This window comes from Herpailurus yagouaroundi, unplaced genomic scaffold, assembly GCF_014898765.1.
Source record: "Herpailurus yagouaroundi ecotype Mexico unplaced genomic scaffold, PumYag 162, whole genome shotgun sequence".
In the NCBI taxonomy this organism is placed as follows: domain Eukaryota; kingdom Metazoa; phylum Chordata; class Mammalia; order Carnivora; family Felidae; genus Herpailurus; species Herpailurus yagouaroundi.
Window position 1 is genome coordinate 32,975,050 of NW_024412403.1, and position 17,133 is coordinate 32,992,182.

Below are 17,133 nucleotides of genomic sequence, written 5' to 3' on the forward strand. Positions count from 1 at the left end.
CTCTCTCTCTCTCTCTCTCTCTCTCTCTCTCTCTCTCTCTCTCTCTCCCCCTCCCTCCCTCTCTCTGTCCCCCCTCCCTTTCTCTCTCTCTTTCAAAATAAACAAACTTTTAAAACAAAAGCTTAAATCGGTGCTACTAGATACATTGTTTTGGAGTAGCAAAGCTTTGATTAAGTAAAATATAAGACATCTGATTTGGAACTAATATGAAAATTATAAGAAATTCCTTAAAAGCAGTATATGCATCTAAAAATGAAAATGTATTTATTTTGTTCACATACTTTTCCACTTCACTGATGTTATATCAGGTGATGAAACTACTTTTTAATCTTTTTTTTCCAAATTAGGACAAATTTAAAAAACTCAGGAAATGAGGTGACTCTGAAAAATAATGTAAGCCTGGAAAAAAACAAACATTCTATGGAACATATGGAAGTTTGCGTTGTGATGTTCCAGTTAATTAGACTGAATTTTCTTTTACTTAGGAATATTGCTAATGAATATCTTACTCTGCTTTGCACTCTATTTAAATTGATGATAACTAGATTTGTTCAACTCTCCACAGTTGAGAAGAAAATTATTACACTCATTCATTTGTGTACGTGACAGTTACCAGAGGAAGCAAACATCTTATATTGTAGATGAGAGAACTGAGCCTTGGAGATACCCAGGAAGATGCTCATAGTAATATGGTTCAAGCCAATTAAATTAAATATTTTTATGTGTACGTTACTGTTCTAGGCAACAAAATAAACAATGTGTTCTTTGTAACCATTCATTTGCTCATTATTTACTCAAGACACAATACTAAAATATGTGTTTGACCCTGCACTAGAGCAGGAATATAAAAGTGAACAAGAGTGTTTTCAATGAGTTAGTGGTCAAGAAGTAGAGACAGACATGTGGAAGGAAAAATGCAATGAAGTGTGGCATTTGCTAAGATTTATAATCACAGCATGCTATGGGAGATACAGAGTCAGTGCAACATAGTTATTCAGGGAGAATTTTCTGTGGGTGATGAAATCTTAACTAAGCTGTGAAGGTAGTATAAAGGTGAAGAAAAGAGAAAAGGACATTCAAGATAAAGAATACAGAATGAACAAGTTGTGTGTGAGCACCAAAAATAGAATCCTCTTCTCTATCTATCCAATTGTTCATTCAACCAAGATTTTATGTTGTTCTTGTTCCAGTGACTGATCTGAGTGAGACAGATAAGATGCTGCTCTCACAGAACCTTCATGGTGGGAAACACTGAGAACAATGCCCAGGAAAGATGTGATGAGAGCTGGGACAAGAGAAGTGACAGTAGAGGGAGATATGGAATGAATTGAAAAATATTTAGAAGGTAACGTGTGTCGACCTCTTGACTGATTGGGTGTACATTCACAAGGGTGAATGAGAAGTCTATAGGTCATGGGCTTCTGGCTTGGAGAATTCAGTGGATGTTCTACTCTTAACTGACATTTGGACTTAAGGATGATGAGGTCAATTTTAGACACACTGAGTTTTTGCTGTGCCTCCAGAGGATATGGATAACAGGCAAAGGGATACATAACTAAGCTAAAAAGAGGAAGAACCACGGCTCAATGCAGACCTTTTTCACTATGACCAGTGGTCTTTCTATAATTTAAAACCATAGAGAGTATCCCCGAGCAAAAGATATATCACTGAACAATGGAGAGTAGCCAACTAATGATTACAATTTCACAAAACACAGTCATATCCATGTGATACAGTCCAGACTAACTGTAATATATTTTTTCAATATATGAAATTTATTGTCAAATTGGTTTCCATACAACACCCAGTGCTCATCCCAAAAGGTGCCCTCCTCAATACCCATCACCCACCCTCCCCTCCCTCCCACCCCCCATCAACCCTCAGTTTGTTCTCAGTTCTAACTGTAATATTTTAGTATTATTTCTAAAAATTTTTTTAACGTTTATTCATTTTTGAGAGACAGAGAGAGACAGAGCATGAGTGGGGAAGGGGCAGAGAGAGGGAGACAGAATCGGAAGCAGGCTCCAGGCTCTGAGCTGTCAGCACAGAGCCCAACACAGGGCTCCGACCGCAAGATCATGACCTGAGCCGAAGTCAGACACTCGACTGACTGAGCCACCCAGGCGCTCCTTTAGTTATTTATTTATTATTTCTAAAGGGAACCTGATATACAGAAAAGAATAGGAATGACCTTGTGAACATTGGAAATCCTGTGCACGCGTCCATTTACACCTATATTAACTTGGTCCCATGTTTAAATAAGTTCTGGGGTAATTCTAAACAATTCCTCATACCCAATTAGCAGGTACATCCCTTAAGCATCCCATCCATGATTCTCTTTTAGACTTTAAAATGTCTACACCCTTTAATGTGTCTCAAAAATCTGCACTGCATCTCTCGCTCACTTCCATGTCAGAGTCCTGCCGATACTGATTAAATTAAACAATACTGTTAAGTATATTATGTTTTCAGGCCCAATCCAATTACTTTAGGCATATGGTGAAGATTCGGTTTTAAAATTGAAGAAATTTTCAGGATTGTCCTTTTGTCTTTTTCATATTTCCATTCAATCTGCTACCTCTGAGTAGATGTTCTTCTCACTTTGGAAGAATGGGCATCTAGGAGGTCCACATTTATCTATGAGTTATAAATAAGGCTATGCACTGAAGTTATTAAAGAGGCATTGTCCTCTGAAGATAGGTTTTCTCATGTGATCTATCCACAACACACACACACACACACACACACACACACACACACACACACACACGATGTCAAATTTAAAATAAATATTTACCTTGCATATACCCCAAATGCTGCTCTAAATCTGTGAAGGTGCTTTATTTTCAGATTTGTGGATGAATTGAAGGTCTGACAATAGTGGTAGAAGGAGAAGAGTCTAAATAAATATTCAACATACGTGAATACTTCTTTTTGGTTAAAACAATCATTGTTCAAATGTTATATGATAATATAAAGTATTTCTTAAGTTTATCCTTTAAAAGACCATAGGTAAACTATTGAGAAACTATTCTTTATTATTTAAAACAATTATACCTTGGGGCACCTGGGTGGCTCTATCAGTTAAGCATCCAACTTAGGCTTAGGTCATGATTCTGCAGTTCGTGAGTTCAAGCCCCGCATCAGGCTCTGTGCTGACAGCTCAGAGCCTGGATCCTGCTTTGGATTCCATGTGTCCCTCTCTCTCTGCCCCTCCCTTGTTCACACACACACACTCTCTCTCGCTCAAAACTAAATAAATGTTAAATTTTTTTTTAAAAATTAAAATAATTACATCTTTATAGTAAAAATACTTTGTAGGATACAATATAAACCTGTGTCTCAATTTTGGTAATTGTAAAACAGTTACAGTGTAAAGGTGAATTGAGAAAATGATAGTGATCAAGTTTTGAAAGTATAATTTTGAGTTAGAATTGACATAAAAATATTATCAAGCTAAATATAAAATTAACAAAGTCTAGGAAACAGTGTACACCTAGAAGAATTTCTATATTTGATCGAAGGGAGATTGTGTCTAAAGCAAATGCAAACCTATGGCTATTGGTTAATTATCTAAATTCACAAATCTTCACTTGTAATGGAAATAAGGTGATTAAGAAATCAAACTATGGCGGGGCACCTGGGTGGCTCAGTTGGTTAAACGTCCAACTCTTGATTTTGACTCAGGTCATAATCAAGCAATTGTGAGATCAAGCCTGTATCTGCTTAAGATTCTCTCTCCCCCTCTCTCGGTCCCTCTCCCCCTCAAAAAATAAATAAAAATTTTTTAAAAAAGTGAAACTATGGATAAAGGGAATAAAATATGACTTCTAAATTAACTTAATTACTCAAAAACATTTAGAACAGGTGAAGAAATAAAGCTGAAAGAACTCTATTCACATAGTTTACCATGTAAATTTGTCTCATGTTATTCCCAATTTTTTAATATCTCCATGCCTACTTATACCCAAAAAGCTGGTTTCACTGTTTGATTTGAGTTTTAGATAATTCTATTAGGTACTGTTGAATAACTGAACATACTGAAAATATTTTCACATTCCTAGTGATTTATAAATCAACATGTTATTCAAAAGCATTTATTCAAAAGTCTATGTATGGCTAACGGATTAAAACTATTCAAAGGTAATATTTTAGCTGTTAAAAAAAACAGCAAGGGGGAGAAGAGTTATTAAATCTCACATTCACTTGGGTTAAAATCTATAGCCCCCATGGAAGAACATGAAACTGTGGAAAGCTAACCGACCTATGTACTGTTTTTCTTAACATATTGTCTGCACCTGTATATAATTGTAATTTCCCAAAGCATTACTAAATAGGCCAAAGGTTGTACAGTTACTTCACAATGAATAGTCCTTTAAACCCAAAATACTAGTGTCTCATTTTAACCATGCACTCAACCTGTGCCTAATATTAGCAATGTAAGGAATGTTATCTGGAGCATCATGGTCATGTGTTATGTGGTACCCAGAGGCATGAAAGAAGTCTTGATCATGGGACCATTCAGTGAAGCTGCACAGTAAAACAGGAAGCAGGGCCAAGGAAACATATCAAAGCCCTGGATTTTTCCTTAGCTCTGCAGACATTTTGGGAAATTCATCCTAAGGGAGAGGATACAGGAAATTGAGTAATATTTTGCAAAGAGTATTATAGCCCTGTGTCTCTCAATAACCAACACACATAAGGCTGACAATTCTAAGAAGTCAGATAATATAAACTTAATACATTGGATCTTTGAGAGAAACAGATAAATGTATTTAAACTTCATTATTTATGATAGTTTACACTTAAGATACTAACATTTAGAAACATAGGTTCATAAAATAGAAAGAAAAAAACAATGCAAGACACACAAGGTGAAGGAAGAGATAAAACACGATGAAAAAATAAGACAAAATGAGGCGAAAATAGGCCAATTTCATTTGCATTATCTTGGGATAATTGTGGTAAGTGAATTCAATGCTGGCTATGTATAAATTTGGAAGTCATCAATAGTTTACCATAAAGCCAGTACCCCTATATGTAAGCAAGAAAATCAAATATGAAAGAGTTGAATCAATAAACACTCCCAAAAGTAAAAACTCCTTACTTCCCAGTGACACTTTCTTCCATATACCCAACCATTTTCTCTACTTTGTTCACATTTTGAAGAAATAATTCATGGAGATACAGTTATACTCAATTCCACTAAAAGATGTCAACCTTACCCCCTATTAAATGGCACACAGAAATAAGATTCAACAGCAAAGTACTGGAAACTTATTTATACTCATAGTAAAACTCCTTGGACTCCTATGCATACTAATCCTAATTATTCATCGGCATTTAAACTCATATGTGTTTTGGAACTGTGGGGAGACAGGATAGAGGTATGAGGAATGAATGGATTTTCAACTCTTGAGGGGCTTTCCAAAATGCTGCCTGAAGAAGTGTGCAATCACACATGTGCACACGTGTGCATGCACACACAACAGATCTATGATGTATATATATATATATAGATTTAAATATATATAAATTTATATAAATATTACAGTGTAATTGTACTAATAATACCTAAACAGAAAATAATTAGAGTTGATATTCATTTCATAAATTCCAGATAAACACAAGGATTTCATTGTACGGTATAATATTTTTCAAATCCACATGACTTTTAGAGTCAACATAAGTTGTTTTTCCAAACATTTCTCCATCATCTTTTGCATGCAAGTCGTGACATCACTGCCCATATATGTCCCTTTTGCATGCCAATTTCAGGAAGATTTCCAGAGCACAATGAGTCACTCAATCCTATAAAAATTGAGGATTATGACATCATGTAACCGTAACACTAAATTCTTCAGTTTGTTGAAGAAGATACATAATCGACTAGTTCAACATCTGAATTAAATTATTTACATAAAAATTTCTAGGTTTGGAAATATTTTGAACTCGTGTAGTTCTGCTCTTCATGGTTGCAGATGTATCCTCTGTCCTGCGTCTAGGATGCTGACATTCAATCTGATAGCATAACCAATCAATCTCTCTGCTTTGGCTATTGCCTGGGTAACAAGAATAGTTTTGAGTCACAGATGGCACATGAAGCCAAGTCCCCAGTCATTCCCAGACATATGCATACTCTGTGATTCTCCTTTACTTCTATCATTGTATATTCCCATGTTGATGAAGATATTGAAAAATGCTATCACAAACATATTGAAAGAACACGCTAGTCATTTGCATTTCCATTCGCTAGTGTGTTTTACAGGCTTGAGAGAAAGAAGAAACACAGAGACTAAATAGTTAACCCTATCTTCCAGATGGTTCCTTTTCTTTAAATACTATGAAAGCGATACTACCAAAATTTTCATGTTAAACTGTCTTATCCAGTGTTTATGACCCATAATCTTGTTCATTTCCCTTCTTTACCTATATCAGTCTTCCCCAACCCTCTGCCCCCTCACTAATTTTTAGTGCCTCACTAATTTTTAGTTCTTCACTAATTTTCCTGCCCTCCTCACTTCATCATATGGGCCAAATTTCAAAAGAAAGGGAAAGTATCTTAAACATACTAATATATAAATGTGTCTATTTTGTTAACTTAAGGGACAGCTCTCAGGGTAGTGACTTTTACATCTCTTTGCAGTTATTTTGTCTCTCCTATATGTACCCATGATGTATACATATTGTTGATTTAAATTGCACTCAGATGGACATAAATGAGAACATCTTGGTCATTCAACATGAAACAAAGGAATGCTTGACTTTCTATTTTGTCTGTGTGTCTAAGCAAGATGATATAAATACTTATTTTTTTTTTAAGATTCAGCTAACTCTGTATGACACATTAAATTAATTTAAGATTTCTAAGTATTTTCCATTGAAAGTAAAAAAAAATTCTGTCTTTCTCAATTTTCACATTATGCACCTGATAATAACAGGAAAAAAAAAAACCCACCATTTCCTTTTTCCTAGTGAAAGGTTTAAAAGTTCTAAAAGTATATTCCCCTGATACTTGTAATTTACTATTATTATTACTCCACTTCTGAAACTAAGGAAATCCTTTGGAATGACCTCATTTTTTATTCTTTTCTGAATGACCCACTTTGATGGAGTGTCATAATTCTTAATGGTAAGTTTAAAGACAATACTTCCAACGTTAAAGCATAAGCCACAGTTACAGTGACTACAGAAAAAAAAATACATGCAACTCAACATTTAGCATTCTTCAGAATACTTCAAACTTATAATTTCTTTTAATGTGTGTTTGCTGTGTGTTTGTGTTTTCTTAATTGCAAACTTAAGCACAGAGTTTTTGCCCAGTTGCAATCTTGAATAAAAATCTGGAAATGTTTGAAATCAAGGAGGCCAGATGCAGAAACACTGTTGAACAATCAATCTTTCCTTACTTTCAAAACCTGTGTTATTGGACCAGCTTCCTTTAGTATTCTACAGCTGCCCAGTAAAATGACCTTCACCCTTCTGTTCAAATATATATTACTATTATTAACATTGAGTATTTTATTTCTCCTCACCTGTTATTGTCCTTTTACATCCCCACATTTTTTTCCAATTTCTACTCATTTTAGATAGTACTTAGTGTGCAGAACCCCAATAAAATGAATTTGTGTTACTCACATTTGTATAATAGAACCATTTTATTACACCAAAAGGAAATGCTTTATTAGTTTTTATATACCCTTTTGGAAATGATATTAAATTTTGACAAGGACATTTGATGCTGTTGTAATCCAATAACAAACAACATTTGCCTTGCTACGAAATGTAAATTGGAGCTCCTTGACTCTCAGCAGGTTTTGCTCCATATGTTAGAGTCAACAAGGACTTTACTAAAAAAGTTAGAAATATCCAGAGTGTTTAAGCGCATGGGAGATTATTTTTCTAGATAATCAAAAGTCCTTCTGAATGTAAGTGCCTATGTTAGAGGTACAAAGATTTTACTAAAAAAGTTAGAAATATCCAGAATGTTTAATCTAAGTGCATGTGAAATTATTTTTCTAGATAATCAAAAGTCCTTCTGAATGTAAGTACCTCCTGTGTTAGAGGTACAAAGATACATTAAAAATCTCCTTCATTATTAAAATGGTAATAAAAAATGAAAATTCCAAACCTTGGGTAATAGTATCACTTGTCGTGATTTCAAGACTACATCCTCAAGCGGATAAACTTCATTTTTCATGTTCTGGCCTGGAGTTAGTGAAGGCCATAACGATTAGCATTAAATCAGTAAAATAACACAGCACTAGACAGAATATGTGTGTGGGGTGTGTGTGTGTGTGTGTGTGTGTGTGTGTGTGTGTGTATAAGAGGGAGGAGACAGAGACAAACAGAGAGACAAATAGTGATGTTCAAAATCAGATTTGTTTTGAAGGTTTCTTCATTGGAGGGTAGCTTCAAACCAATGGCTGCCTCTTAATCTTCCTACAGTCTTAAAAGTTTGATGACTTCTGCTGTTTCATTCTTGACTTTCAGACACTGTTGGATTTGACTTGGGTGTTGCTGTGCTGGTAATGTAGATAATGTTCAACAGCTGAGCTGCCTGATTTATCTTTTCTCTTTCTCTCAATTCTCCTGGTTAAAATAATATAAATTTTGTGGAGGGCAGAAATAACATACAAGGAATAATCATTATGACTGCAGGGAGAATATTTCCAGAACCATAGCTTATCGTAAATTTATAATTACGTACATCAGCTTAGACATTTGTTTTATGTCATGTTTTGTTAGGGTAAAAAAATGCTTCCTATTATCAAAGAGCATTATAATAAGCAGTCTATCATTTACTTACAGGCTGAGATTTCATTTTCCACCAATGCCAGTCAATGGGGAAAGATGAAGTTTGAAAAGTTAAATGGCATCTCTGAGGGTACATCTGATCCCTAAAATGCTTAAGCCTCTCTATCCTATTTCTTAATATCAAATCTGTTCATCTCAGTAGTACTGTGTTTCTATATAACCCAGACTTTTCCTCTTAATCTGTTTATTTCAGGGCTCTACATCCTTATTCAGTCTTGAAGTCCTTCCATATTGTCCTCTAGACATCTCTCTCTACTATGAACTCTCTTGTTTACACATCCTGAGGCTTCTCTTAGAATGTTATCTTAATATTATCATTAACTAAAACCTGATTCTATTCAAAGAACTCTCAATCCTGTAATGTTCTTAAAGAAAGAATAGTTAAATTTGTACATTCTTTGGTTCTTGCGATTTGGAGGCAGGATCCACATTCTTTTTGTTTCATGCTTTGACTTCTAAAAGACTGTCCTTTCCCTTTTATGCAAAGATATTTTTCTTTTTCTGAGGCACATCCCATCCAATTAACTGACATTTCCCCCATGCTGTCATCTGATTCTCTCCTAGTTACTCCCCACATTAACAAAAGATATTGACCTATTCTATTTATTCCCTGCCATTATCCTGAGGGATTTCAACATCCATGTGGAAAAGCTATCTATGACTCTCTGAGTTCCAAAAAATATGAGCCTAAACTAAATTTGAACTTTGTCATCAGACATAATTCCATCTTATCTAAATTCTGTGATCTTAATATACTGGTTTGTTATTCCACAATGTTATTCCATTTTTTCCACAATGAAAACTGAGCTCCTAAATGTTCAGAATTCTCCCAATTGCTTTGTTTTCAAAATTTAACTGAACCACAACACTGCTTAGCAATTCTTTAATTTTTTCTCTTGTTGGTTCCTTCTGAGCTACCCCTGATAAAAAACTTTCACCATATTGGCAACTTTGGGGGACCTAGTAATAGTATACTGGAACTCTCATAATATAACACACATCAAACTTTTTTCACCTACCTTTCTACATTTCTTGGTGATATTTTACAATTCCCATATTATTTCTTAACTATGCCAGATACTCTTCCCCTTCCTTGCCTGGTAACCTCCAAACTCATCTGCTAAGATCTACCTTAAGCCTATCCCCTCATTATATTTTCTGTGTTTCTCCCAAGGAGCTGGCACTTCTTCAACAAAACATTTTAAGAGTTATTAGATATGGCCGTGTCTCTAATTATATACTTTCTCAAACCCCTACCCCTCAGGGTCCCTTAGTGGAGTGTAGTTCCTCAATGACAAGGGCTATTCTAATCACATTTATATCTTTTGTGTCCAGCATAGTACCAGGCATATCGTAGGTTGTAAATATATTATCGTTACATAAATGCTTGCGAATTCTGGTCACCTTTAGATAGACTACTATAACCTTTCCTTCTGGAAAGGTTTTTATGGGTTAAAATCAACTAGATTCTCCATACTTATGCATATTCCCATGACAGCTCACCCCAAATGACAGTAAGTTTTCCACATGGAAGCAAGAAATCTGATCAGTTTCACCAAACATTTAAAAGGAGGGCAAGATACTTATTCTCTCTGCAAAGCTGATTTTGAGCAATTAAGAATAATTGATTGTGAGTTCTTATTTTCTTGGATTCAAAACTGTATATAAAACAAATTATGATATTTTAATCTGAAATTCAATAGTTCAGATAATTTGGGCCTGAACATCCTGTAAATCCTGGTCTTTTGAAAAGTGCTTATCACACAAAATAAAGGATGAATGAATAGTGAGCACCAGGCTTTAAAACATATAATTTATTTGAAGTTTGTATAGCTTCAAGTAAGTAACTTTTATTGTCATATGGTTATTATTTAAAACCATCAAGATAGCAAATTCAACCTAATTCAGAAGAAAAAAATAGGCAGTTATTAAAGAGTTCTTCTAATGAAGTAGAATCCTTTCTGTCCCACTCTCCCAAAAGAATAATAAAAAGATCAAAATACATAAAATTTGAAGGCTATGGATTTGGTGGATTTCAATAAAAGTGAATTTAAAGTTGCATATGTCTAAATCTAAGTTCTGTGTTTTAATATCAAAATGGTTCTGTTAACATATGCACATATAGAAGTAAAAAATGGAAAACAAGTTTGCCAAAAAGAAAAAAAAAAGACACAAGCAAGTATTAAAGCCATACATGCAAATCCAGTAGCTATGACTGAACATTAAACCTAGTTTTTGGCAATCAAGTTGAAGAAGAGAATCATATTTTCAAGTTCATTCCATGGAGGGAGGGGTAAAGGTCCCTCCTATCAGTGTCAAAAATTTCTTATGAGAAGCATTGGGTAAGGCACATGAGTGCTGACAGGGATACATTTATTTACTACCTCATTTAGAAGTTAAAATAAAACTCAATGATGCATCAATAATCAATTTTCCTTAGACTAGAAGGTAGAATATATGGAAATGAACCATCTTCTACATAACTTCACATTTAAAGCAGCACAGTTTGGCCAATTACCGCATATACAAGACGTAAATGATTAAAGGTAGCATTCTATGTGTAGACTTTGCAATAGAATTTCCATTCAAAAATGTAATTTAGTTTCTATGAGAGAAGGAACATTGACTTATGGGATCACTTAATGCCCATCAATTGCTGAACCAAGTCTTTCCGTTTGAATCTTGCTAGCCCAAGCCTGAGCAGGTTCTGTGGGATTCTTAAGAAGCGGAGGTTAAAGATTTCCAATCGAAATGGACACATCTTATTTTGAAGCAATTTAAGGGGACCAGCTTAATTGTAGGCCAAATTTCCACTTGGAGTTTACGTTATATGAAAAGAGGCTGCGGGCCTTGGGGGTCAGATCAGTCTCTTGAAAGAGGCTTTGAATTCTGAAAAGGGCTCAGAAATTAATGCTAAGTGCTTATGGAATCACTGTCTTTGAATCAGAACCATATATTTTTTCCAGTTATCATCCCCCATCTTTTGTAGCTACTCCAAAAGGTGATCAAACTGTAAAACACTGCATATTCCTTTTGGTACATTTAATCTTATGAAAACTAGCTTTTAAAGCCACGTGTTTACAACAGAATTGAAAATGTTATGTTATCATAGTCTTTTAAGGCAAATTTAATTCCTAAGACTCACAAAATCCCAGAGTCTAATTCTCAACTCTGCTTTGGCTTTAACAAGTTTGCTTTTGATTTCTTTATTTTCAAATAAAAGATGTGGTTGGCGTTCAGACGAAACCCTCGAGTTTACTTCTCTCTCCTCTGGAAAACTAAGCAGATAGCCTAATTACACATTTTTGGGGGACTGCATAAAGTATAAACATTCAAAATAAACTGTTGGAAATATTCACTTGAACTCAATTTCCTTTTAAGCAGTCTAGTTGGGCCCAGTGCTCTTCAATGGGTCATTTGTTATGTCAACCCACTGTAGAGTACATCAAAGGGGCTTGTCACTAATTGATTACATTTCTCTACCGCCATGATTCACAGTGCTATAGGGACAATTACATAACTGTTTGACTTTTGCAAAACTGTGAGTTTAAGTAAACACAATTCTGTGTTATTATGATCCCTAATGGGCATATATGCACATTAAATATCATAGTATGTAACTAGATCTCGCTACATTGTCTATCGAACTTGTGACTCACAAAAAAATCCCTCTTTTGTGGCAACTGGAGTTCTGGGGAACAGCTGCTGATCTCACACTGAAATTAAAAACATTTGAGTTGTTTTGATTTATGTTACCTCCCATGGGAAGAGAGAAATGAAAAATGGATGCCTCATGTAAACAAAATACCATTTCTCCAAGCTGTATAAAGAAATTGTTCTAAATTTACTGACATATTTCGTCTACTGAAATATAGTTGAGACTCTGTTACTATATTGTTAGAAGGGAAGATGACTCATGATCCTCTAAAAAACCAACTGCTAGGATTTTCTTTTAATCAACAATGTTTTGGAGGTGCAACTTTAGCATCCCGCCTCTGAAATCCAAGTCTGCATAATGTTGTTGGATGTTGTAACGGAAGGCAACCGGCAATGAAGATCATTAAAAGGATACACTCTTAGGAAAGCCTACAAAAGTCAGTTTCTCTTTTTTATAGGATCTGTCAAAAGAAAGTCCAACGTCTTAGACTTCAGTGTGTCACTGTATGTGAAATCGTTTGCACAGGGATTAGTGAAATAGAGAAATATTGTTCTAATACTGATAATTCTTTAAATTAAATTCACTAGAGCTGACTTCTGTGATATGTATATATATTTTAAAATATATCAGTTTACTTTATATACCTCTTGGGAGGAGGAGTTGGTCCTTTTACGATCAGAATTCTCTTAGGATCTTGTGAAAACAGATCATCAAGAACAACCTATAACCACACCAGCTGGTGTGATTGATTGGCAACATAAGAACAAAAAGCCTTTGGGTTTAAAGGTACATTCCCCTCCTCCCCCACCTAGTTCATTCTACACTCCTTATTTGATTTGTGTGTGTGTGTGTGTGTGTGTGTGTGTGTGTGTGTGTGTGTGTGTTTAAATGGTCCCTGACCCTGGTGATATTGTGAAGGATCAAGCACATTATAAATGATAATATGCCTCCCCTCAGGAAGCAGGGTTGAAGAGTCAGAATTTTTCAGTAGTCCACGTTGTCTATTTTTCTATTTTATGGTCCCTTTGAAAAGACTGAACCATTCTTTTTAGCAAATAGTAATGAAATATTACTTTAGCATGGGAATAGAATTTCTTTGTTTAATTTGGGGATGTTCTGAAACAGAATGCCAGCTTAGTCTTAAACTTCCTCTAAAATAGTTTTACAATCACCAGCCAATAAGTTGTTTTTTGCTTCTTTTAATGGATTAAAAGTTTGTAAAACAACTTTTGAAATTATTTAAAATTAGTAGATAATATAAGTGAAAGTTCTTCATTAAAGCAGATTTTTAAAAAAACAAGCAGAAAGATAATATGGATTTTAATGATACTACTGCAGAAATTCCATTATCTCTGAAGAGTTTTACTTGAAAACTTCCATTTTCAACTCTTTTGAATAAGGAAATTAGAGGTTAAAGCTTGTTCCTGCCAAAACATCTCAGTACTACAAAGATTTCAAGCATATATATATATAGGATGTGAACAGTTCCTTTGAGTTCATTGTATTGAGAATATGTTTTCATGTAAATCTAACAGATTTAATAAAGACACACAAAGAATCTACCTTCTTTTGGCATGACTGAACTTTCCATTCCTGAGCATTATGATAACATAGTATATCATTTGAGGTAATACAGCTGTATTTCTTTTTTTAATCACCAAATGTATATCATCAGGTATACTGAAGTTTAGATCACAAGAGCAGAGATCAGTCTTCATGGTCTCAATAAATTTCTTTAGATACGTGGAATTTAGAGAAAAGAGCCTGAGCTTTGGAATTATAGAGACCCAGTTTGAATTCTCACTGCAAAATTGAGTGTCTGATGTTCAGTCAATTACTTCTCTGGATCCCAAGTTTCTCACCAAGAAAGCGGATTAATATGTGGCTTATTGGGATTTATGAAGACAGGCAAAGCACTTGGCTGAGTTTTTAACCCATGGTGAAGGTGGTGTCATTATCATTTCTTACAGAAATAAGTCATGCATGTTATAATACATTCTCTTCCAAAGGTACAAACTTTCAAAATTAATAGTTACCATTTCCTACTTGATATGATTTGAAAATAAAGCAATTAAAACTGTAAAGTGTTTGCTATGCATATGCACATTTGGGGAGTAAATATTATACATGAGGTAAAATAATAATTTTTAATTGGAAGAAATTAAAATGAGAAAAGATATTTTTTTCTACATATTTACATGAATTCTTGCCAATTCAATGGAATCCATCCCTAAGTTTAAAGAGAGTTTAGAATTGTAAATAAAAGTAGCAAGGTGCATTACAAATTAATTACTTCCAACCAGAAGGCTTGTGCTTATACTTTCCTTCAAACGAATCCTTTGTGCTAAGGAACACTCCTTGTTTGTAATAACTTAAAATTCTACGCCTAAAGGTAAATACCTATTTGTAGCTTTTCACCCACTGGAGAAACCTTTTACTGTGAATTGATATTTGCCGTTGGCATGCTTCATTAGTTCACTTAACACAATCATATGCATTCCGATGGATGGAAACATCTAATAAATTTTCCAAAACAACAATAAAAGACAAATGATTATTCCAATGAGTGGAAAATATATAATAAATGTTCCAAACCAACAGTAAAAAAGAAGGGTTTTTTCCCTTTTATCTTCAAAAGCTGATAGCTATTCTTTAATCATGTTAAATAAATGCATACCTAAAGGAAATAAGAAATGGGCAATATTGGGCTATGGAGCTGACCCTGGAAACAAACTTACAAGAAAAAAGGACATCTAACTTCATTAAACTAATATAATAGAATACAACTATACAAGCATGATACTTTTGAACAGATAGATAAAATGTTATCTCTTTTGATTGTCTGAGTTCTACCCACTCTCCATCAGCTACCATATTGTCTTGCAAGGTACATTCCACAATATTCCAATCAGGAGATAAGTAAAATGGTTAATGAGAACAGACACACCACCCAGGGTTTATTTTTATCCAAACTAAAATGAAGGGGCCAGACAAAATTCCAGGAACTGAATGTTCGTACAGGAAGTATATATGCCATACACATGTCTGAATAATCTAATCAACCTCTGCTCTCCTTTGCATACACAACTCTGCTTCCTCCTGAGCATTCCCACATTGACACTGCTCACCACCCGATATGGTTCATTATGTCAAAATAAAGTGATGAAAGCTGAGAACAGTATTCTCCCCAATTTATTCCCTGCTTTTGAGCACAACCCTGAAAGAAGTCAAGATGCTTTAAAATACTGGACTAGAATATTTATTCCTACTTAGTTCATGCTATTTTTAGAGTCAGATATGTAGTAAGTATAGTCTAAAAAATTGTTTTACTAACGTGAAACATCTCCCTAACTCTCTCATTTAGGAATCTATTATTTCACACTTCCTATGTAGGGCTAGCCTCTTGGACCCATTGTAATCAGCCCGCCCTCTCCCATTTGGTTGTCTTTCTCCTTTAAATACATTTTGTCTGAAATGATAGGACAAAACAAGTATTATATATTTAGACATTAAAAAGAAAACATTGTTTTAAGACCAGTAATATTGGAAGAAGAAAAACTAAAGAGTTTCCTGTGTTCTTTGAAGTGTAAATTTTATCTACAACACTGTGCAAACTTATATAATGGAAGTAAAATAATTTATCACAAAGAAGAAAATACTTTATTCATATCACCTATTGCCACCTAAATTGGCATCGCATGAAGAAATTACAAGGCAACCTGGAGAATGTGTATGGGCGATTACATGTGGTACTGAATTTGGTTTACAAATCTCTTTTTATGTTAGCTATAGAGAGATTTTGAACCCATGATAAGAATACTTTCCTTCACCCATAAGTATGGAGAATACAATCCATTTTTGCTCTGTGTGAAAAAAACTACCCAAGAAAGTTCCTAATTCAATTTACCCCTGAAAGTTGGGAGCAAGGCAAGTAAAGAAAAATAACGCTTCTGTCCCATATTCAGGTGAGAACCACACAAAGCTTCTAAAAGAACGGTGGACAAAGATCTTTTGATAGCCCTCAGTTTTCATTTTTTTTAAGTCTCCTTTGTCTTAAACAATAAAAATGAGACTTTAGTTGTAAAATCCCTTTGATATGTACAGCATTAAACAGATGCAAGGGATTATTGGTTAACTAAAAGAAAAGAAGCTGGAATCATTAATCCAAACGAAGTTTTTTTCTGTGATGACTTTATTCTATCTTGAAAGTTGATTAATACCCAATAAGTAACCAACTGGTTAGTGACTGGATTAATTATGGACTGTATTTTATTTAATTTAGAAGGGGTGATGAAGGTATGTGTGTATCAGAAAAATGACAAGAATCCATGTAGTAATCCCACCTTTTATTAAACACACACACACACACACACACACACACACACACACACACACAAATAGGCGTATTGATGTATAGTTGACATACTTTAAACTGCACATGCTTAAAATGTATAATTTGATAACTTTTGACATATGTATCTACCGTGAAATCCTCCCCCTCATCAAGATAATGAACATATTCATTACCTCCAAAAGTTTCTTTGTACTCCTTTGTAGTCCTTTTCTCTGATCTCTTGCCTCCTCCCCACCCCAAGCAACCATCAATCTACTTTCTATTACATTAGTTTGCAATTCCTAGACCTTAAAATTTTTTTAAC

At 34.4% G+C, this 17,133-nt stretch overlaps 1 protein-coding gene across 5 annotated transcripts in view; it reads right to left on the reverse strand.

Moving 5' to 3' along the window:
* ROBO1 (roundabout guidance receptor 1) overlaps positions 1–17,133 on the reverse strand; it is a 1,150,898-nt gene that overhangs the window by 670,836 nt on the left and 462,929 nt on the right. The gene's annotated exons all lie outside the window — the stretch shown is intronic.